This window comes from Schistocerca gregaria, chromosome 7, assembly GCF_023897955.1.
Source record: "Schistocerca gregaria isolate iqSchGreg1 chromosome 7, iqSchGreg1.2, whole genome shotgun sequence".
NCBI classification, from domain to species: domain Eukaryota; kingdom Metazoa; phylum Arthropoda; class Insecta; order Orthoptera; family Acrididae; genus Schistocerca; species Schistocerca gregaria.
This window is the reverse complement of record NC_064926.1, coordinates 312042862-312067527: the sequence shown is the minus strand read 5'-3', so window position 1 is coordinate 312067527 and position 24666 is coordinate 312042862. Positions and strand designations below refer to the sequence as shown.

The window sequence follows — 24666 nt, the reverse complement described above, 5'->3', positions numbered from 1 at the left end:
ATGCACGATTTCTGTCTTCATTTGGTTTATCTTGTAGATCCAAGGGTGGCTCAAGCGCATCGAACTGGTCAGTTAGTTTGAAATTACAATGATTATAATGGACAAATAATTTTTCGAAACTTAAAAAAATCTCAGTTTTCTAAATATAGCACTTCTGCCTCTCTCAGAGCAAATCTGAGACCCAGAGCACTTCACTAAAAAACACACACAAATCACACTCTTCTTTAAGATCCTACTAGCTGCTTCCAACATTCGGTGATCTCAGCAAACAAATATTTCACTGTCAAACTTCGAAAATATCAAGATGAAAAGGCACTCCAAGAGAAGCCTTTTCAACTTCTGAGGAAATAATACAGTTTAATCGCATGTTAATTAACCTCACCAACCCAGTTTCCTTTAATGGCACCTTCTCCAATAAGTAATAGTTCTTTGTCATGATGATAAATTATAATAATTATTTGGGATAAATCAATGCTCACTTTCAAAGTCTTAGTTGTTGATCAGCTGTTGCCGCAGAAAACTTGTCGCTTTAAAATCATGTCTTCCTGCAATGAAACAATTGAAGGATATCTTTGGAATGTAGAACTAGTGATAACATTTCACTCACTGCCTTTTGCGCTCACTGCCTTCTCTCTACATATGTTCTTCCGTTTTCCAGGAGCTCACAAATGGCTCACAAATTTCTCTACAGTAATCAGAGAAAGAGGTTATAGTGATCGTTGTAGTGGGCTTGTTGCAACTAATTCGTACCTCTGTCTCAACCAGTGCTGCCAGCTGTCAAGGATCTTCTTTCGCTGATTCTATTACAGGAAGTAAAGATATAAGGTCTCTTGGCTAAGCGGTTGTGAGGCTGCAGACTCTAATGATCCCTCTCTCTTCCCTGGCGTTCTGACTTGTTTAGTCCTATCTGCAGCTAATCTATCTACTCAGTACTGCTGTACACCAACTATACGTAAACTAATTTGGCGATTAATGGCTTCCATAATGTTTCTCACATCACGGAGCCCGTCGGGGCAGTGGCAGACTGCATATCATAATACATAGCCTCTAGCTACTTACAGGGTGTTTCAAAAACTACCGGTATATTTGAAACGGCAATAAAAACTAAACGAGCAGCGATAGAAATACACCGTTTGTTGCAATATGCTTGGGACAACAGTACATTTTCAGGCGGACAAACTTTCGAAATTACAGTAGTTACAATTTTCAACAACAGATGGCGCTGCAAGTGATGTGAAAGATATAGAAGACAACGCAGTCTGTGGGTGCGCCATTCTGTACGTCGTCCTTCTGCCGTAAGCGTGTACTGTTCACAACGTGCAAGTGTGCTATGGACAACATGGTTTATTCCTTAGAACAGAGGATTTTTCTGGTGTTGGAATTCCACTGCCTAGAACACAGTGTTGTTGCAACAACACGAAGTTTTCAACGGAGGTTTAATGTAACCAAAGGACCGAAAAGCGATACAATAAAGGATCTGTTTGAAAAATTTCAACGGACTGGGAACGTGACGGATGAACGTGCTGGAAAGGTAGGGCGACCGTGTACGGCAACCACAGAGGGCAACGCGCAGCTAGTGCAGCAGGTGATCCAACAGCAGCCTCGGGTTTCCGTTCGCCGTGTTGCAGTTGCGGTCCAAATGACGCCAACGTCCACATATCGTCTCATGCACCAGAGTTTACACTTCTATGCATACAAAATTCAAACGCGGCAACCCCTCAGCGCCGCTACCATTGCTGCACGAGAGACATTCGCTAACGATATAGTGCACAGGATTGATGATGGCGATATGCATGTGGGCAGCATTTGGTCTACTGACGAAGCTTATTTTTACCTGGACAGCTTCGTCAATAAACAGAACTGGCGCATATGGGGAACCGAAAAGCCCCATGTTGCAGTCCCATCGTCCCTGCATCCTCAAAAAGTACTGGTCTGGACCGCCATTTCTTCCAAAGGAATCATTGGCCCATTTTTCAGATCTGAAACGATTACTGCATCACGCTATCTGGACATTCTTCGCAAATTTGTGGCAGTACAAACTGCCTTAGACGACACTGCGAACACCTCGTGGTTTGTGCAAGATGGTGCCCGGCCACATCGCACAGCCGACGTCTTTAATTTCCTCAATGAATATTTCAATGATGGTGTGATTGCTTTGGGCTATCCGAAACATACAGGAGGCGGCGTGAATTGGCCTCCCTATTCGCCAGACATGAACCCCTGTGACATCTTTCTGTGGGGACACTTGAAAGACCAGGTGTACCGCCAGAATCCAGAAACAATTGAACAGCTGAAGCAGTACATCTCATCTGCATGTGAAGCCATTCCGCCAGACACGTTGTCAAAGGTTTCGGGTAATTTCATTCAGAGACTACGCCATATTATTGATAAGCATGGTGGATATGTGGAAAATATCGTACTATAGAGTTTTCCAGGCCACAGCGCCATCTGTTGTTGACAATTGTAACTACTGTAATTTCGAAAGTTTGTCTGCCTGAAAATGTACTGTTGTCCCAAGCATATTGCAACAAACGGTGTATTTCTATCGCTGCTCGTTTAGTTTGTATTGCGTTTTCAAATATACCGGTCATTTTTGAAACACCTGTAGAAACCGTGGTAGGGGAGGGGAGAACGATGATGGTAGAGACTCCCTTTGTGACAGGATAGCGTGGTGCAAGAGATCTAATTCTACAATTTAAGCCTCCACATGGACACATATTTCACAGAATCTGTAAAATATAACTACCTAGTATGCAAACTAGCGAATTAAAACGTCGTGTCAGTACGACCAGTAATTCGACTAGTCAACCGCTTATTGTTAGAAACACAGTGGCCAACTGGATTATGCTGAAATTGCAACAAAAGGAGCGACTTCATTTTCGCCTGATTTGTAAAGCTGTTTTTTCTTTCTCTTGTTTCCCATGATAAAATTCGCCTGATTATGAAAAACACAGCGGGGTATACACAACTTAATCTCTCTAACAGGCTAATGGATTTATAATTGTGACAGATCAACAGTACTTTACCAAACAAACAACTAAAAAGTAAATATATTACGAAACACTGGTGCACAGTAAAAAATTAATTGTGTGGGTTTTTTATTTATGCTATCAGAAATTCGAATAGTTCTTATTTCAACAGCTACTGAAGGCCGCATCAAAATGATTACACTATTTGACTGAAAAAAAATGTTTAGTTACTTATATATTGCAAGAGGTAATAAAATTTTGCATGCCATATATCTGGCAAAAAACTTTCCGCTTTGAATGGTATGATTTGCCAGAAATTCATTGCTATATCTCCAATCCGTTATGTGAGATTAGGGATGTTACAAATACATATCTTACCCGGTGTCGTTTGCTAGTGTGATCACAAGTTATTACAGTAAACAGTTCATTTTCTCGAGACTGGAGTTATATATAGAACTCATCTAAAGTTAAAAAAAATTCACTATGTTATCTACATATTGTACTGAGCAATGAATAACCAAACATCCCTCAAATGCAAAATCGTAATAACTCCTATTTTAAATTACAAATAATTCATGATCAGCATAATACTATTTAATACATAAATATCAGAATAAAATGATCATAAGCAAAACGATAGGTTGTTCATCATGAAGCTAATTAACGAGGCATTGAAATGTGAGAGAATCTTTTATTTATCTATTTGTTTCACGAAAATAGTATGAGTAAGATTGCAGTGTAGCTGGTCTGTGCACACCTCCAATCCCACAGTGTCGACGAGATGGGAACAGGTGCGTCATCCATAAGAGTCTAAGCACCTGACTCAGTAGGTAACAACAAATAGGCTGCCAACTGTTCAGAACAGAGGGTTGGAGTCGCCCGGTGCTGAGAATGAGAATACGTTTCTGCGCGGGGGCAAAGTTATCTTGTACGAGTTGTACAGCAGAAGCTTTCCAATCGTCTCACTTTGCTCTTCCTACCTTCCTAATGCTACCATGCAGCCTGGAACATCGTCAGATGATTGCTGATCCCAAACTAACAGAGAGGTGAAGTTATTATCCAAGGTGTAAAAAAAGCACTCCGTCTTCAGGTTACGAGTGGCCTACCGGGACCATCCGACCGCCGTGTAATCCTCAGTGGAAGATGCGGATAGGAGGGGCGTGGGGTTAGCACACCGCTGTCCCGGTCGTTGTGATGGTATTCTTGACCGAAGCCGCTACTATTCGGTCGAGTATCTCCTCAACTGGCATCACGAAGTTGAGTGCACCCCGAAAATTGGCGACAGCGCGGCGACCTTGATGGTCACCCATCCAAGTGCCGACCACGCCCGACAGCGCTTAACTTCGGTGATCTCACGGGAACCGGTGTATCCACTGCGGCAAGGCCGTTGCCTATCCAAGGTGAAAGCTGGATATAATTATTACACAGATAGCACAAACTTACATTATTCTAAACACAGACTTCTCGAAACACCCTCTTTCATTGACAGTTTAATTAATTACAACAAGGCGAAAAATCAGGAGTGTAAAACCTTTAGCAACCAACGAAAACTTAGTGCTTTGTATTTCTTTTGGCTACATTAAACTTAACACTGATGAAAGAGAATCTTCCTTTAACAGTTCCAAACCACCACAGAGCCCAAATACGAAGAATATGCTAACAAAACAAAGAAAACATCCATAATTTGGCGATAAATAAAAGAAGAAATTAAAAATATTGCAGTCTATTAAAACTCTCAATAACGAAAGCAAACCACTCGTTTGTTGTCAGGTATCCGAAATAAACATTCCAAAACCGAACTGACGGAATGCGGATATTGATGGCTTCAATTATCGGTTATATCTGATTGTCTGTACATGAAATGCAAAGGGGCCTCTAAACTGGTGGTCTAAGTTAACTAACTCCAGAAAACGTACGGCTGTTTTGCGATTTTTCTTTGATAAATATTTCATCAGCCGCTGTCCCGGATGCTGTGCCGTTTCCACGATGGATCAACAGAGACGTGAATGTAATACGTATTCTCACTGAAAGCCAACATACTATTGCGTTAAACACGAATAAATAATTAATAAGAGATAAAAAGACCAAGAATATAATGTGAAATAAGAAAAATAAATGAATATAAATTAATATCAACGTGTAAAGGTCACAAATCTTACTAATAAAGTAATTACTCTAACATCTCGGAACTATGAAACACTATTGGTTCTAAACTTGAATACTCTGATGTGTTGCGTCCACTCACGACTTGCTTTGCCGTAGTAACCTTTTACGTCAGAGTAGTAATTGCATCCATCGTCCTCAATTGTTTACAGTATATATTCCAGTCTCTGTCTTGCTCTACAGTGTTTGCCCTCTACATCTCTCTCTAGTACAAGTGGAGATATTCAGTGTCGTTTCTGTCCCGCATTGTAGTCAGTATTCTCCACATATTCCTCTCACCGATTCTGTGGGCAATTTCCTGGAGTCTTTTCTTTTTTGCTTACTTAAACTTCAGCATCATTTTACAACACCGCATCTGAAATGTTTGGATAGTTTTCTTTACCTGTTTTTCCACTGACCGTCATTAACTTCCAACCAGTGTCGTGCTGTAAGTGCTGAGAAAGACCTTACACAAATTAAGGTATCTGTAAACCTTCTGTATCGAGGTATACACACCTTGCCTGTGCTAGCCGTTTACACAATCCTTGCTTCGTACGTCACGCGTTATTTTGCTACCTATATAGTAGAATTCCTGCTCTTCGTCTAATAGGTGGTCCCTAATTTTTATGTTCAGTTTATCTATTTGTATTCAGTGTAAACATGTAACACGCTGTCTCAGAATAATTTAGTCAACTTTTTCCTTCCGTTCCCGCAGTTCTATGTTTCATAATTGTGTAATTCAACGGACAAGTCTTATGCTTCCAGAAAATTATCTTTATTTCGAAGCTGTGCATTTAGAATTGGAAATTTTAGGTTTTTAATTAAAAACGCCGTCTCTTCGCCAGTGTTGCTTCTTACTTTTTTCCCTCAATTTCTGCATCTCTCTCTCTTCAGAAAGCTGATCGCCTGTCGGTATACTCTAACTTTCGAACTCCCTGCTTCTTCGCAGACCATCGCCTCCGTATTATATGATTTTATTTTTATATTTTCTTCTCCGACAATTTATCACAATAATTAATGTTTCAAAATCTCCTCAACTTTAAATTAAAACGCGAAGCGCTATTACATCTGCCCCAAAGAAATCTCCGGTTTTTCTAAGAGATTTTCGTATATGTTACATAAAAAGTAACACATCATTGCAGGACTTCAGAATCGGGACTGTCAGAGCCGGTTTAAGGACAAAGAGGCAAGCTGAGAGGGAAGCAGACGCGACAAAACTGTTACACTATCCAGCCACATTAATGGTACCACTGCTTATGTTCGACGTCAACCTTCAACAACCACTCACAGACGGCCGGTGGCAGCACTAGCAGTGAAGGGTAGGTAAAGCGTGTCAGGGGATGCGGGAAAAAGGGCAGCTGTTGCCGTAATACGGAAATGGAACGCTTTACTGACGTTAAAAAGGGCATGATCATTAGCTCTCCGGCCAAGAGTAGAATTATTTCAGAAACTACTATGTTTGTAAACTGTTAACGCGCCACCGTGGTGAAAGTACACCTTGCAAGGCAAATTGACACTATCCAAAACCACTGTTGAGGCAACATAGATGACAGAAGTGAACGACGAGTGTGAAGGTGTGTACAGGCGAAAAGGCACCTGTTGAGCACTGACTGTCCAGATGGAGCGAGGGGCTACCAATAGTGTCTTCACAACGACTGTTCCAGTGAACGTTGCTGATTACGGGCCTACGCTGCAGGTGCATGGTTCATGCACCCATTCTGACGGCTGTTCGTCGCCGACGAAGGTTGGAACTTGCATCCACTACGACACCTGGACGTCCACACAGTGGCGATATGTGGCCTTCTCTGATGATCACATTTTATGCGTGTACGGCGCGAAACGGCTGAAAGCAGACACTCTGCAACAATCGTTGGAAGGATCCCCACCTCAGGAGGGAGCGTTGGTCTGGGGAACGTTTTAATGGCACTCCGCGGACGATTTCGTCATTCTGGAAGGGACAATGGACCAACAAAATTGTACAATTATCCTTGGAGACCATATGACAGATTATCTTCTAAGAGTATTGTGACGAAAAATAAGAGAGTGACGACTGAAAAAATTACTACAGAACTGCATGTCGCACACTTGGCCCTCCTCAGTACCAAAATACCTTATTGATCATACGTGGAATACTTTCGAGGCAAGGGGGTGTGATCGCAATTCACCTCCATCGTCGTTACCTGAATGTGCCTCTATTTTGCAGGAAGAATGGCATAGGAATCCTTTGAAAGCAATTCACCACCTGTATTTATCTTTCAGAGTCGACTGTAAACTGCTCTCAATACCAATGGTTTACCTATACAATACCAGCCGTAGTAATGTGTAGATTCATTCGTAGTCGACTGGAAGCTGTTTTGAATGCCAACGTTTTACCTACACCGTATTAGCCATGGTAATGCGTAATGTCTTTGTTGTTTCGATATTTTTGTCCACCCCTGTAGATGAAGTAGAGTTTGAGAATCTGTGAAATACGGTAAAAGTGACGATTATGTGCTGAAAATAGGTTTTGTAAGTTGCTGATTTTCCTAGTTATTTAGCAATGAAATTGGCCAATCAGGTCATCTCGCGCGTAAATTCAAGCAGCCCGGCAGAGCCCAAAGTCGTCAAAGGTTGTGTTCGTATGGTCTTCTCAAACCGAAGAAACTCAGCTTTTGCTCACATAGCTTCAATATATCACTTCCGAAAAAGGCACTTTTTAATTGGTAATGAGGATTCCAACAAGTGGTAACTCATGGACTCACAGATGTCTGTGCATTACTGCATGCCATAGCGTGTTAACTGCTTTAACTTACACGCGTAGCGACCTGACTGGCTAACTTCAGTGCTAAATAACTCATAAATGGCCCCACGTATCGTTTTTTTTTCTTAAAAATTATTTCTCACCACAACCTGTCCAGCAATGCCCTTACATGCCTTTCAGACTGTTTCCGATCACTCGTATAGTGTGGGATATGTTACACATTTCCACTGAAAGGAGTACAGGAGGTTTAGCCGTTTTAGATCAAAATGGTTGAAATGGCTATGGGACTTAAGATCTGAGGTCATTAGTCCCCTAGAACTTAGAACTACTACAACCTAACTATCCTAAGGAGATCACACATATCCATTCCCGAGGCAGGATTCGAACCTGTGACCGTAGCGGTCGTGCGGTACCAGACTGAAGCACCTAGAACTGCTGGGCCACACAGGCCGGCGCCATTTAAGTAGGTATTTATTTGTCATGGGGAGAGGTACATGATTTTTACCCTCTCAATTTTTGGCTATGGGCATGTGATTGATAACTGTGGTAAATGAGCACTCCTCCGAAAATGTGAAAGGCAATAGTTGACAGAAATTCCGAACATTCTAAATGGTATATAAATCGAGAAATATTTGCCACTCCATTTTTGAGGTTATTAAAAGATTGAATCTTCCTTGATCACCCATTTTTCGTTAAGCATCCGTTCTCATCATAGACAGGCAACGGTCGATGACTTGTACCTAACCAATGTGCCCACCAATGGTTGAACAGAACCACTCAAATAAGTTTTCGGAATGTCACCGGATCGCCAACTAGCACACACTGTATGCGGAACCAGAAAATTAATGAAATCGCCCATCACAACAGAACACTGTCCTGTTCAGAAGCGTAACGGAGAGCACAAACACATTTATTGGAAGGTAAACGTGGGAACAAAGGTGTCCTGTTTCCTAAAAGTGGACTTATGATTCCATTCTTCCAGTCTTGATATTTATAGGACGAGAACCACTAAACTCTTCCTGTTTTCTTTGTAATAGTTGTGTTTTTGCTTATTCTATATAAGACTTGACGGTGGGATACGTCAGTTGAAACAATGGATCGTAACTGACACCAAAATTACAGCGAAAGGCAATGTTCTAGCTTCGAATCCCGGTCTGGAACAATGTTTTAATCCTCAACAACGGCATTTAGGAAGAAGACTTCGCATGTCGTCATCTGATCAGAAGGTTAGGAATGCCTTGAGTAATTTCAACATGCGCTTTTGAGGCAGATTGCATCAGGCATGAACCCATCCGCACCCCGCGTGGTTATAACAGAAGTGTCCCCTTATTCACGGAATCTTCAGCGTACTGAAAACATAAATTAATGGACTGCGATCGAGACAAGAAGGTCTTTCGTCAGCTGGAAGAGCCCTTGCTTTGTTTGCTTTGATATTTTGAGGGGATGAGAAAAGTTAGGGATCACAAATTTTGACCATTACTTCTAATATATGTTTTCTTTAGAATGCACATGCAATAGAAAGTTATTTTGGATAGACATCAACACTCACTTGACAAAATAGTAACATTTTAAACAAATAAACAGAGCTTCGAAGTAAAAAAAAATACATTGATAACTTTTGCAAAATTCACCTCACTGGATAGATAACAAGAGTTAAATAAAGCTCTACTTTTATTATCGAAAAGAAAATCGACCTTCGTCAAAGGTAAGAAAATGGAAATTAGTATATGGTGCCGTTAAACGGGAGGCCCCATTCTTGGAAGTTCGGCCGCCAAATGCCAGTCTTATTTCATTCGACGCCACACTGGGTGACTTGCGTGCTGGTGATAAGGATGAAATGATAAGTCAACACAGCACCCAGTCCACGAGCAAAGAAAATCTCCAACCTGGCCGGGAATCGAACCCGGGCCCGCTTGCATGGGAGGCAAGCACGTTACCGCCTTGCTGAGCAGGCGGACGTTTCATCTTACTTAATAAAATGTTATTACAAACTTTGTCACTGGCATAATAATACGTCGATAATACAAAATTTGCATTGCTACACAGTAAGTAAGAAAAATCAAAACAACGTCATGGTTCGTAAATAATGGTAAAGGCCCCATAAATATAAGTGAGTGGGATTAAAATTGAAATAACTGAGCCCTCGGTCACTATTATTTTTAGTCTTCTTGACCAGGTTTCAACACTTCTAAGACTGCCTTCATCAGAATTAAAACAATTAAAATGGCATATAACAGTTACAAATTTATAGGAAAATACATTATTCATATATTTTTATAGGTCATTTTAATTGTTTTAATTCTGATGAAGGCACTCTTAGAAGTGGTGAAAGCTGGTCAATAAGACTAAAAATAATAGTGTCCGAGGGATCATTTCCTTCAATTTTTATTTATAAACGGCCACTGAACAAAGCAGCCATGTTTAAAACTTAGTGAATATGAAACATAAAAAGAATAAATTGTAGTCCTGATAGATTACACATATAGGGAAATGAATTTCAAGCGCATATATATAAACCCAGGATCTTGCGCATTGTTAGAGACACTAGGGAACCCTGCAATCCTTCGAGATTGCCAAATATACATGGGGATTGGGAATACATAGTAAACTCCCCCCCCCTCCTTGTCTCCACAAATGTCCTTCTCCCCCACTCTCTATCTATCTCCTCCTCCCCCCATTCTTTGCCCATCTCGTCCTTACCTGAACTCTCTTCTTATCTCCCCCAACTCCTCTCTTTGTTCAACTCCTCCTCCTCTCGTCTCTCTGTTCATCAAACCCTCCCCCACCCCTCTCCTTGTCCATTTCCTCCCCACAACCTCTCTATTCCGTCACCCCTCTCTCTGGCCTTGAGCCTTGTTAATTTTTGTAAATGGAACCTTGATTGAGAGCTAAAGCCGCTTAAAAAATCTGTGTAAATCGTTTGGGATCATTGGCATGAAGGGGATACACGGCATGGAAGAGACTCTTCAGATGCTGGATCTGCGAGGATAGTACCTTCAGTGACAGTATTTCCCATAGTTTTAATCTACGGATGTTGAGGATCATGAAGTTTCAGACGATGCAGATTCCATGGTAGTATTCTAATTATGAGCCAATAGCAATAATCGAACTTACCTGTTTACTGTAAACCCAATGATTAGGGAGAATGCGAAGCACTACATTATTTAGTGCACAAATTTTGGTCAGAGATATGTATAGGAAGAAAGACCATATGTAGAGAAAATATTTGGGTAATGGTTCACAGGCCCTGCTATTGTTGCTGAAACTGACTGCGTGAGTGAAAACGAAACCGCACATGTTCACACTGCAGCATTTTCTGTTTCGCAATCTTTATCAACAGGAAACCTGTATTCTATATTTTGGACTCTTACGTTACTTCTTTAATGAAACATCAGATATTCAAGGTGCAATAAAAAGTACACTGTTTTTGTTCTACTGATTTTTGTTTATTTCAACCTAGTTTTTTGCGTATTGGACCATCAACTGACTAGTCTCTGAGAGGGACACTAGTTGTTAGGCAACCAAATAGTATAAGCAGAGATACAATACACTGGCGTTCTGCGTTGTGCACCAAACTTGTTATTTAACGTTGAAATTACACTTAACATGGCAGTATTCAGCACAACAAATAATTAAACTAGACAGTATTACAGGTTAATTTGCTATGATGCTAAAGCTTGACATTGGCTGAGAAACTGTTAAACGAACACTCTTGTTTTATATCGTGTAAGAAACATGTTTTTATCATTCTAAAATAAACTTTAGGCAATGCACAATATTACACATAATAACTAGAATACACAATCTCACAGTATTACAGGTATATGGTTTTGATGTCCACAAACCGCCACAATGACATAGATTGCTACATAAAATTGAAACATAATAGAATTTCCTATTCGTTGCCTTGCTTACACCACAAACGTCAACAATATGAGTTGTAATACTTTGTATTTTATCCGTGTACTGTATTTAATGTTGCCGATTGCATGAAATGTAATTTACACTGTGAAACGTGTTTGTTGCATAAGTTACTAGTACTCAGTTCTCAACCAATGTCACAACTTACAAACTGTGGCATCACATCCACATAACCAGTAATGATGTAAGACTGTGTATTTTAATTATTGTATACAATACTATCCATTGTGTGACGTTAATTTACAGGGTTAATAACATGATTGTTGCACAATGTAAATGAAGAGTGTTCAGTTTGTCAATTTCTCACCCAGTGTCAACAACTTACAAATTTTAGCACTGTAATCATGTAACCTGTAATATTGAGTAGTTTAATTTTTTTATATTGTATCTTTACTATTATTGTTTGGTTAACTAACAAGAAAACTAATTTGAAATAAGCAAAAATCAGAACAAAAACAGAGTACTGGTTATTCAACACTAAATATACATTTATATGTGTAAATAACTATCAAATACATTGCTACATGCGTCTGTCTGTTTGTTAATATGCCATATATAATTATGAAGTGAATCGGTCAAGGACTTTCCGAGAATTTGCTAGCAACATTTCCCTTTCCTAAATTAAATACCTACTTACATATTATATATATTAAATAAATATGTAGCCAACGTCGTTCCGAATGTTCATTACAGCACAGTGTAAAAATTTGAAGCAAATCGGTCAGACACTTTCCGAGGTGTTCGGTATTATTCAAATATGTATTTTTGTATGTTAAAAATATGTGGCGTCCAAATAGCTCTGAGCACTATGGGACTGAACTGCTGTGGTTATTAGTCCCCTAGAATTTAGAACTACTTAAACGTAACTAACCTAAGGACATCACACACATCCATGCCCGAGGCAGGATTCGAACCTGCGACCGTAGCAGTCGCACGGTTCCGGACTGCGCGCTTAGAACCGCGAGACCACCGCGGCCGGCAATATATGTGGCGTATGTCCGTCCGAAATTTCTTTAGAGTACAGTGTAAAAAACTGAAGTAAATCGGTCTGTAACGCTTCGAGGTTTTGGTAATAGCCTTTCCCCTTCAAACATTACATTTACGTAGTTTCTTTCCACCCTATCATAATGTTCAGTCGTATATCGTGTAATGATCTGGAGTAGATCGGCCGAGGACTTTTAGAGATATTTGGTGACTACGTTACACTAAGACTTGTCATTATAATATAGTAGTGTAGCTATAAATTGGAGCAAACATAATTTTTAGAGCTCATAAACAGTTCGGGGAAAGTGAACAGTGACGTAGAATACGTGAGGTTAAAAGAGAATGCCGGTCTCAGCTTCCCCGCAAGCCGTTCTGTGGTACTTCCCATTTTCATTCCGTGCCGGCGAAAGCGGCTGATGGGATTTTCAGCATTTCGCAGCCGCCGAGGAACGACCGTAGGCGGCCCCGTCGGAGCCAGGCAATCAATTCGTTTTCCCCCAGGGCTATCGCGGCGAATCAGACTCCGGCGCTCCTGCGAGAATGACGGCTGCTCAAGCGGAGCAAAGCTCGGTTCAGATCGAAAATTCATTACGCAATTCTCTTAGCCTCAGCGTTTTTTTCAACTGTTAATGTTACCAAAATGAAGATCACAGCTGTCACTCTACGACGATACCGCCCGTATAGATTTACTTTGGCTTAATGGGTGTCGGATCAGTGTGTGTTCTTCAACAGGGGAAAGCGAAAGTAGTTTTGACCTCCTCCTGTGTGGGGTTGACCACAGACATGCGTAATATTTCGTTTCTAAACTTCAAGTATAATATAAATACACTCCTGGAAATGGAAAAAAGAACACATTGACACTGGTGTGTCAGACCCACCATACTTGCTCCGGACACTGCGAGAGGGCTTTACAAGCAGTGATCACACGCACGACACAGCGGACACACCAGGAACCGCGGTGTTGGCCGTCGAATGGCGCTAGCTGCGCAGCATTCGTGCACCGCCGCCGTCAGTGTCAGCCAGTTCGCCGTGGCCTACGGAGCTCCATCGCAGTTTTAACACTGGTAGCATGCCGCGACAGCGTGGACGTGAACCGTATGTGCAGTTGACGGACTTTGAGCGAGGGGGTATAGTGGGTACACGGGAGGCCAGTTGGACGTACCGCAGAATTGCTCAACACGTGGGGCGTGAGGTCTCCACAGTACATCGCTGATGTCGCCAGTGGTCGGCGGAAGGTGCACGTGCCCGTCGACCTGGGACCGGACCGCAGCGTCGCACAGATGCACGCCAAGACCGTAGGATCATACGCAGTGCCGTAGGGGACCGCACCGCCACTTCCCAGCAAATTAGGGACACTGTTGCTCCTGGGGTATCGGCGAGGACCATTCGCAACCGTCTCCATGAAGCTGGGCTACGGTCCCGCACACCGTTAGGCCGTCTTCTGCTCACGCTCCAACATCGTGCAGCCCGCCTCCAGTGGTGTCGCGACAGGGGTGAATGGAGGGACGAATGGAGACGTGTCGTCTTCAGCGATGAGAGTCGCTTCTGCCTTGGTGCCAATGATGGTCATATGCGTGTTTGGCGCCGTGCAGTTGAGCGCCACAATCAGGACTGCATACGACTGAGGCACACAGGGCCAACATTCGGCATCATGGTGTCGGGAGCGATCTCCTACACTGGCCATACACCTCTGGTGATCGTCGAGGGGACACTGAATAGTGCTTGGTACATCGAAACCGTCATCAAACCCATCGTTCTACCATTCCTAGACCGGCAAGGGAACTTGCTGTTACAACAGGACAATGCACGTCCGCATGTATCCCGTGCCACCCAACGTGCTCTAGAAGGTGTAAGTCAACTACCCTGGCCAGCAAGATCTCCGGATCTGTCCCCCATTGAGCATGTTTGGGACTGGATGAAGCGTCGTCTCACGCAGTCTGCACGTCCAGCACGAACGCTGGTCCAACTGAGGCGCCAGGTGGAAATGGCATGGCAAGGCGTTCCATAGGACTACATCCAGCATCTCTACGATCGTCTCCATGGGAGAATAGCAGCCTGCATTGCTGCGAAAGGTGGATATACACTGTGCTAGTGCCGACATTGTGCATGCTCTGTTGCCTGTGTCTATGTGCCTGTGGTTCTGACAGTGTGATCATGTGATGTATCTGACCCCAGGAATGTGTCAATAAAGTTTCCACTTCCTGGGACAATGAATTCACGGTGTTCTTATTTCAATTTCCAGGAGTGTGGAATTACTTTGGACATCAGGCTGCAACATTTTAAAACTGAAGCCTAAACTGGACTGCTGCCATCTCGGGCGGAACATTAGTTTCCACAGTCGTTGTAGATGTAGAACGACGCAGCCGGATGCTTAACTTGTATGGAAATGTAATAATCAGCTTGAGATTGAAGCTATTTTCCCTGTGTTTGCTTTAACAATATGTGTGTTTTTTGATGGAGTCGACATATATATATATATCATCAAAACTTCTCTCTCTCTCTCTCTCTCTCTCTCTCTCTCTCTCTCTCTCACACACACACACACACACACACACACACACACACACACAACACACACCCCTCTGCAAAATTCAAAACAACCGCCAATGACAACTTCAACTGTTCCACTGTCCGCCATCTTCTTTTTACAGCTGGTAAACAGTCATAGTCACAACTCAATACACAGAACTTGACAGTAAAGAGCATGAAGGAAAAAGAAAACGTAAATGTAATACAATGTAAATAGACACACACACACACACACACACACACACACACACACACACACACACACACACACAACCTTTCACATAACATTAATTAATTTCAGGCATAGTCATAACAGTTTAGAAATCATAATTTTTGCATAAATATTTTGTCTATATGGTTGCAGATGACAAACTGTAAAGAAAAACAGACACTGTAAAAACGTTATACAGCAGGAAAACCACACCATGCGGTAAGAAGGTATGAATACATAGTTTTACGTGATCTTCAAAACTCTTTAATTACGATTTAAAAACTAATACTTAGATTTATATAAACCATAAAGAACATTCATTACGTTTAACAGCCATAAAATAAAAAACACACTGATGATGCTGCAACTGTAGTGAAACATGTTTGGGACAAGAAACAAAATTGTGGTTTGCTAAAGGCGGACCCCACCCAAAACGTATGTATGGAAGTGTAGCATTTTAAATATTCAGTGAAACAAATCGGTCAGCTGTCTTTAATATTATTAATTTTGCTTCTACTGATGCAAGATGGTACACTTTTTTTTCTTTTATTCAGTTCTTAATAGCTTTAAGTACATTGGCATCCCTCGGCAAATATATTGGAGAGTGTAATAGGTGAAAAGCTAAGTTGGTCTGTGCACTTAGCTCCAGTGTGCGAGAAGGCATCAACATCCCTCCACACTCTACAAAAATAAATTCTTCCCTTTTCACCTGAAAAAGAAATTTGTACTAACGCCCTTACAATTGCTGATTACACCTACATAGCGCTTGGAGGCGTTTCTCGGGAAAGCTCGTGGCGCCTGAAACTGCTGATAAGCGCCTGCGTTCAATATACCTGTGACGTTCGACTCTTTGACCTTATTCCGCTATCATATACTCGTATACCGCTATCCGAACTGCACACAGACAAACGTTTTATGTATGTTTCCATATTTAATGTCTCCCCTGCCGCCTTATCTACCTATTATCTTGTCCACTGCTCTACTACATATTAACCCTGTTATCTGAATAACATAGCGGAGAAAAAATAGTTTCTGCCCCACTCCCGTGGTCAGTCGCGCACTTGAAGTCCTTTTCCCGTTGTAAAAACCCGAGTGTGGAATGACCTCTCTTATTATATCAGAGAACTAAATACAACGCCACATTCAAAAGACCTTTAATGATGTATCTATTGAAACAAGAATAATGTCTATCTTTGTCACTATAAGCACTCATTACCTTATTACAGCTACCTATCCTTCGTTCAGTTGCAATCTATTAAATTTCTTTCCCTATAAATACGTTGTGTCACGAAGCGGCACCTTTGTGAACCTCTAAATACGTTTTGTATCTGCCATTATCGTTATAGTAATTATAATGAGTAATAATAAGTATTATTATTATTAATATTATTATTATTATTGTTGTTGTTGTTAGCGGCAGTAGCAGCAGTCGTAGTATCGGTTCTATTAAAAATACCACGTGGCTACAATGAAAGTGCAACTACTCACGGAGATCCAGTGCGTGCTGTAATTACCGTATCGTAGCGAAACGCGATATAGTGCAGCACTGATTAATGGTAGAAAACGATAGTTCCAATTTTGGCCCCCATGTTAAAATGTGTGAGTTCAAGAAGAACGTATAAAAATTCTGCCATATGAGATGCACTGGAAAAGGGACGCGGGCAGACAAGGTCAAACAAGAGAGAGATATAATGTTATTTTTATTATTAACCACCGTTTCCACAACTTGTTCACTATGCGCACTCGTTATACTACGTCATCGAAAGTTGCTCGTGGCAGTTCCCTTTGGAATCTGTGTTTCTCTATACTGGCCTTCAGACGGGTAGTGACCGAACATTTCCCTAAATATCCCAAAAGTCACATGGATTCACATCAGGCGATCTTGGTGGCCATGCGTCTGGAAAACATCTGGAGATGACACGATCGTGGAATTTTACATTAAGTACATCTTTTACTTACATACATAAGGTATTGTCCTGTCTTGCATGAAGAAATGGTTTCCACACAGGTGCGCTCTCCCGAAGCAGAAATTACGTTGTGCACGAGGCGTTCTTGATGAAGCGCAGACGTCACGGTACGCTTGACAGGCATCACGGGTGTACTCTTCAAAGGCGGGCAGAGAATAAATGTGCTTGCGAATCAGCACAACACCGTCACATACGGCGAATACGAAGCCTCTGCTTCTGCAACACGCGGTTTAACGTACCCCAAATTCGGAAGTTCTGTGTATTTCACTGCACCCTGTAGCGTAAAACATACCTCGTCGCTTCATAGACTGTTGCCCCAGCCACATGTCATCATCATCGATCCGTTCCAGAAACCGAATGGCAAAGTCACAACGTTTCTGCGGACCATGAGGTTTCAGTTGCGGCATCGGCCGGGTCGTGTAAGATTAATACTAAATTCTGTCCGAACAGGCCTTGGGAGGCCCAACGGCACCGACCGGCCGCCGTGCCATCCTCACCCACAGCCGTCACTAGATGCGGATATGGAGGGGCATGTGGCCAACACACCGCTCTCCCGGCCATATGTCAGTTTACGAGACCGGAGCCGCTACTTCTGAATCACGTAGCTCCTCAGTTTGCCTCACAAGGGCTGAGTGCACCCCGTTTGCCAACAGCGCTTGGCAGACCCGATATTCACCCATCCATGTGCTAGCCTAGCCTGAAAGCGCCTACTTTCGGTGATCTGACTGGAACCGGTGTTACCACTGCGGCAAGGCCGTTCGCAGTGTGCGATTACCAATGTGAAATAAACTGTAACACTTTCCGTACTGCTGACCGTGTGGTGGACATTCTCGTAACCTTGCACGAGTAATAACTCTACCCGGGGCACGCGCTGCATGATCAATTGAAGCACCAGCAACCTCGTCAAGAAATTCCACCGAGATAGAACGCCTTCCTCTTCCAGGTGCCAGATCAAGCTCACTCGTGTTTTCGCATTTCATTATGATTTTCTTCCAACCATTTAATTACATCACTCCTCCCTTCATACTTTTCAGTAGGCTGTATCTCAATGCAACACCGTAATTGCTGCCGGTCACGTAAAACAATTTCACTATAGCACATTGTCTCTCTTCCAGACAGCCTCATTATTCACTCACGTTATGGCTTGTCAAACGACAGTGTGGATGTCGTACCATCATACAAGCAGCGTACAGAGCTAGATTTGTTCCTGATGTCCGCCATATGACAATTACAGCGCATATTGGACCTCTGAGTTACGGCACTTTAATTATTAACCTTATTACTTGTTGCCCAGCACTGTTATTCACATTATCTCACCGAGAGAGATGGCGCAGTGGTTAGCACACTGGACTTGCGTTCTCGAGGACGACGATTCAGTCCCACGTCCGGCTATCCTGATTTAGGTTTTCCGTGATTTCTCTTCAGGCAAATGCTGAATGGTTGCTTTGGAAGGGCGGGCCGATTTCCTTCCCCATCCTGCCCTAATCCGATGAGACCGATGACCTCGTCGTCTGGTCTCTTCCCCCAAATAAACTCTCGCACCACATTAACTTTCATACATTCAAATAACTTTTTTATTTTATTAATACCATTTTACGACAATTTATCACATTGTAATTATTGTTATTTCTTTAGTAAATGTTATGTATAAGAACTAGGCGTGTAAAATCCTTGTATGGTGTAAGAGAGTGTCCGAGTGGCCTACTATGGTCAGATAAAGAAAGCAGATACATATTTCCCATTAAGAAATGTAACTATCGTAAATTAGCTCTCCATCGTACGGTGGCTTTGGGAGTGCAGATGTGAATCCAGAATGTATCAGCACGTATCTGGCTTACCTATAGTACATAAGACAGATTGTACTACATAAAAAAGCTTTTCGCTTGAGTTAACAAATTATTCACTACAGAATATATTGGAAGACCAGTGCTACTTAAAGTTGAGAATCAAAGCGAATTCTCGACAAGTGCTGATCAGTGGAAGCGTTTGTTCTGAACTACGGCTGGGAAAATAGGAGCAGTTTCAACCAAAGAAATGAAGTGAAGAAACTGCTTATTTCTCTTGGGTGAACGTGTTTAGCTACTTATTTACTTTGTCTGTCAAACATGATGTTGATGACATTATGATAAATGCAGTTACTCTGCATCTGCAGCTGTAGCGCTGACCTCTCTCGTGAAAGTAACCCAAATATTTGCTGATCATGGTTTCGTATTCGATCTATTGGTGACTACGTACCTAAACGCTTTTATTCTCTGTGTTAATGGGTGCAATAATAGCAGTACCTCTATTCATACGTAGGACACGTAATGGTGGCCTGTTACAATGTAATAACAAAATAAAGTCATTAATACGTATTGACATTTGCACACTTACATGTCTATTTTGATAGGGAGGGACAGGTAGCCTTAAAGTGGGAACCATACCGGTATTCACTTGATGAATTGTAGGAAACCACGCGAAATCTACTATAATTCAAGATGGCTGATGAAGACTGGAGCCTCCACTCTTCTGAACACAACACCATTATATTTAAAAACAGTGCTGTCCTTTTGGTTTATGCCTAGTATAGGATACTGTTTTCGAAAAAGTTATTTAACGCTCCCAAAGATTAGCGTTGAGTTCGAATACGCAAACGAACAAGAGTTTCTTCAGTTATTGGATGTCCTCAGCAATTTATTTCTCCCACAATCAGAGGAGACTGCTAACGCAGTGAGGCATTAATGATCCTCTTTCTGCCAACAATGGGACATTTTACTGCCTAAAAAAAGTCAGGAAACTTATAAGACATGTTGTACTGACAGTACGCGCTTGTCCAGCGCAGTAGCGACAATTACTCAGTAGAATACGGTTTTATTCAACTCCGTCCGTAAGAAACAGATATCCAAGACCATCGCAGTCATAACCGTGTGTGGTAGATTTCCCTTATCGGTATAAGGGGACGTAAGCGCAACTGGCAAGATATATAGCAATAGTTCAAAAATGGTTCAAATGGCTCTGAGCACTGTGGGACTCAACTGCTGTGGTCATCAGTCCCCTAGAACTTAGAACTACTTAAACCTACCTAACCTAAGGACGTCACACACATCCATGCCCGAGGCAGGATTCGAACCTGCGACCGTAGCAGTCGCACGGTTCCGGACTGCGCGCCTAGAACCGCGAGACCACCACGTAGCAATAGTTCTTTATAAGCACAGAGCGCCATATAATTAAACCCTATCACATCAGGTTCCAAGTTGAACAGCTTTGTTCTCGCGCCACTCACAGATGCTCCACTTTGCTGCGGAAACAGCGTCTTCCCCACCCGTCCCAAACCTCAAAAGTGTTGTGAAGCACGGGAGCTAGTGAAGATTGGCATTGGCAAATGTCATCGGTCGTGGAGATGATGCGCATATGTACGTGACCAATTGTGTTGTGGCCGGCAGCAATACAGGACAAGAATAAATCATTTGTTGGCGTCTGGTGCCAGGCAGTGGTGGTGTAGAGATGATACGACGCCAAGTGAACGTGGGCTGTAGGGAGGGCGGGGGAGGGGGCGAAGCAAAATACAAGTACACTGGATGCAGGCAGTGTCTGCAGTTACATTGACTGGGGCCAGTGCCTTGGGCAATGTTCGAGGCAGTGTCGGTGGTGAAATATGAAGTAATAGATAATGGGAAGGATATATTGGTGGAGTGATGGTGAGCACGCCATCTGCTGAGGAGAGAGGATAAGGCCACGTAGCCGATGTGCGCGTGGTGAAAGTCAACAAACCCAGGTAAACAAGTGGGTGACCAAAGCAGTGAGCGTAACAGCAGTGTAGGAGCATGCCTCACTTAGGAGATCATCATCATCGAGTTTGACGCTAAGATCGCCAGGATAGAATTCATGGACGTAGAGGGTGATGTGTGGCTGATAACTGGGCTGCATACCGACCAGTGTCGTGCAAATTAGAGGTGGTTGTCTTGGTCTTCTTGCAGGCCATCAGGATTCGTAAGATATGAAGCGATGGGTTAACGGAGGGCTCACGCCAGGTAGAACCTATGCGGAGATATGTGGGCAGTCCTTAACAACTGTAAACAGTATGGAGTATAGTGGATGTAGAGGAGGCTCTATCACATTATTTTATCATGTGGCGGTTCACTCATTGAACTAACGCTGGCAGGTCTGCTGCTTTGGTGGTTGGTTTCAGTAGCACTATTTTTGTTGGGAATGTAAGAGATTCGCCATCCAGAACTTGCTCAAAGGAAGCCCGTAGGACTTCCTGAAATGCCCTATGAACGCTGAGCAACACCCATGGCAAGGCCTTTGTCCACCGTCTACCGTGACATAATAGTGCGATCTTCAAGGTATGACACCAATTCTGTGCAAGTCCATTACTCTGTTGGTGGTATGCAGTTGTACAACTGTGTCTGATTCTACAGAATTTGGCGTGGCAGTGTGTGTTGAACAGATGGTATTCGAATAGTCTCTCTTGGTCTGTGGTAATTGCTTCAGAACCACCAAACACATCAATGAAATCTCGAGGGGCAGATTCTACTTAGATGTGTTTCATAGGCATGGTCTTATTCCAACGTGAGAGTCAGTAAATTGCTGACAGTAGATATTTGTATCCTTCCAGTTTTGAGAAAGGGCTGATGATGTCAATGCGCATGTTCTGAAATCGAGCACATGGTATATCCCTGTGGCCAAGAGAAGATGGCCAAGAGAAGGCTACACGTGGCGGCCGACCTTGCCACTTTGGCTCGCTAACCAGGTCTGTGACCTGGTACAAAACATATTTTGATGTTCGGCCAAGACAACTATTTGGGTATGAACTGGACTATTACCAAGACGCTTTGGTGAGGCAGGTTGAGGAGCTGGTTGAAGATCGGGCAATGCATAGATGTGGGGCTGAGGGGCGGTAGTCTGTTCTGTGAGACATCACCGACGATACGGGCGTTGGTACCAGTAATTACTTATCGTTCGAAGTGTAAACTAGACATGTCAGTGTTGAATAAGCCTCTGTGGATGGATTTTGGTCTTGCTTGCCTGCCAGCTTAGCGTAATTGAGATGAAAAGAAACAGTATTGATGGACGAGAGATAGTCACCAGCTAAGTTTTGGCCTTCATGTAAGTGACAGACATGTGTTGTACACTGCACGAGGAGGTCAACGTGGTGAAAGCGGCGGGTATTCACAACCTTCAATGAGTAACATATTGCTTCGGAAACATGCTTGTGATCTACATCGATAATAAAATGTCTACCTTCATTATCTTGTGTGAAATACCGAAGTGCTCCATATGCAGGGAGTGGCTCACAGTTGAACGCAGACCATTTTGACTGTAAGGTCGTGAGTTTCTTGCAGATGAAGTGGAGTGGAAGCATTTCACCTGCTACAACTTGTTGTTGGACTGCCGTGGTCGCTGAATTGTTATTGTCTGTTTTAACATTATGTAGAGCATCTGGTACTGGTTGTGCTATGGTGGCCACTTTCAAGAGGCTGATTTTCGCGTGACCTAATGCAGGAGTCCACACCAGTTTTCTCTTGTCTTTAATATTCGATCCAGCGAGGGTGTCAGTGATCAGAGCTTGAATCACCGCAGGGGGCAGTAGGTGATGTTGGTTAAACTCAAGGATACCTAGAAAACATGGTAAGTTATGGTAGTGGTGGTAATTATAGAATGAGTTCCGTCCTTTTGGCGTGGGTTTCATATTTTCAGCGTTTAATATGCGTCTGAGGAAGGTCACTTCTGTTTTCTGTAGCTGAGATTTCTCTTCGTTAATGACCACCCCTGTACCCTGTAGGGCACCGAGAGGCACCCAGAAGTAGTGTGAGATGCTATCCAAGATCCTACAGTTGGTAGAAGATTAAGATATCGTCAACATATGAGTAGTAGCAGAATGATTGAAGACAACACCACGATAAATCTTTGCCAAATTCGGGCTGTCTTTTTCAATTCGTGGTCCATGAAAAGAAACTCAGGGGCCACGAGCGGTAAAGACTGAAGGTTAGAAACGTGGTTGGGATGCGTAGCTACCTGAAGGTAAGATTTTGTGCAGTCAGTAACACTGAACACAGCCACATGTTGAGGGAATGTGTGAATTTTTAGTGTTAGGGGTGAGGAAACTGCTGTGTATTGTGTGAGCACTGAGTGCTCTGTAATTATCACAGCCCTTTATTGTTACAAGTTTGATGGATGAGACCCAGGAAATGTCCAAAGGATGAACTACACTCGACTGTAACTGCTCATCAAAGGCCGCTTCTGATGCCTATAGAAGAATCAGAACCGGCGAGTGCTTTCTTGGTGAACCAGTGGGCCGGGAGTCGTGAGAATGTGGTATATCTTACCGTTTCCATGCGCCCACTGCTAAATGATCACTCACAATGAGGACGTTGTTGCAATTAATGTGCTGCCTATGTTATAGTACAGTGAACATTCTATCCTCGACGCTGAGCTTCTTGTCAAGCAATTCATGTCCGATCATCGAAAGTTGTGACTGTGAAGGAAATTTAACAGTCAAAAGCGTTCGTAATATGGTACCTGGCATCGGACTGGACTTGTGTCCAATAGTGTTTATAGCCAGCACAACTGCAGAGATGGGGTTTTACGTGCTAGTAGTTTTTCGCAGATTGCATAACGAAGTGGTTGTTTTGCTGGGCAAGTTAGGAACTGAATAATAAAAAAAAAATACAAATGGCTCTGAGCACTATGGGACTTAATATCTGAGGTCATCAGTCCCCTAGAACTTACAACAACTTCGTGTATGACCTATAAAACAGGACATTCAATGTCCTTTTCCATCCGTGTAATTTGTAGGGAACCAACCACTCATATGGATAAATGCTGTTTCTGCTTGTTAGATCTTTGTGAATAGCAGTATTCACAAAGATCTATAAAGAAAGAGAAAGTTGGACATTATATACCCTAAATACCTTCTGCTATACGCCCAGTTTCACACGGGATCATCTGCTGTACTGAATCCCCCTGGAGATAATAGTCTGAAGACAGATGTAGATTAATCCAAAGCAGAGGAAACATTTCATCCAACACTCTTTGCTTCATAATCAGGAGATCTTGGCTCAGTAAGTGCTCCATACAGACTGACTCAGACTGACCTGTGTGCTATCATTCGAGACTCAGCCTACCAAAATTCAAAAGTGAGCTCCTTGATTCTAGGCTTAACAGTGGAATCTTGTAGATTCGTATGCTAATTTGTAAATGTGGAAGACACGATAGAAATAT

The 24666-nt window shown here is 42.6% G+C and overlaps 1 protein-coding gene and 1 pseudogene across 1 annotated transcript in view; one reads left to right on the top strand and one right to left on the bottom strand.

Annotated features, from left to right (window-relative positions):
• The window catches only part of LOC126281880 (cardioacceleratory peptide receptor-like), a 1969042-nt gene that overhangs the window by 1184207 nt on the left and 760169 nt on the right, over window positions 1–24666 (top strand). The gene's annotated exons all lie outside the window — the stretch shown is intronic.
• Window positions 4246–4361, bottom strand: LOC126282643 (5S ribosomal RNA; annotated as a pseudogene).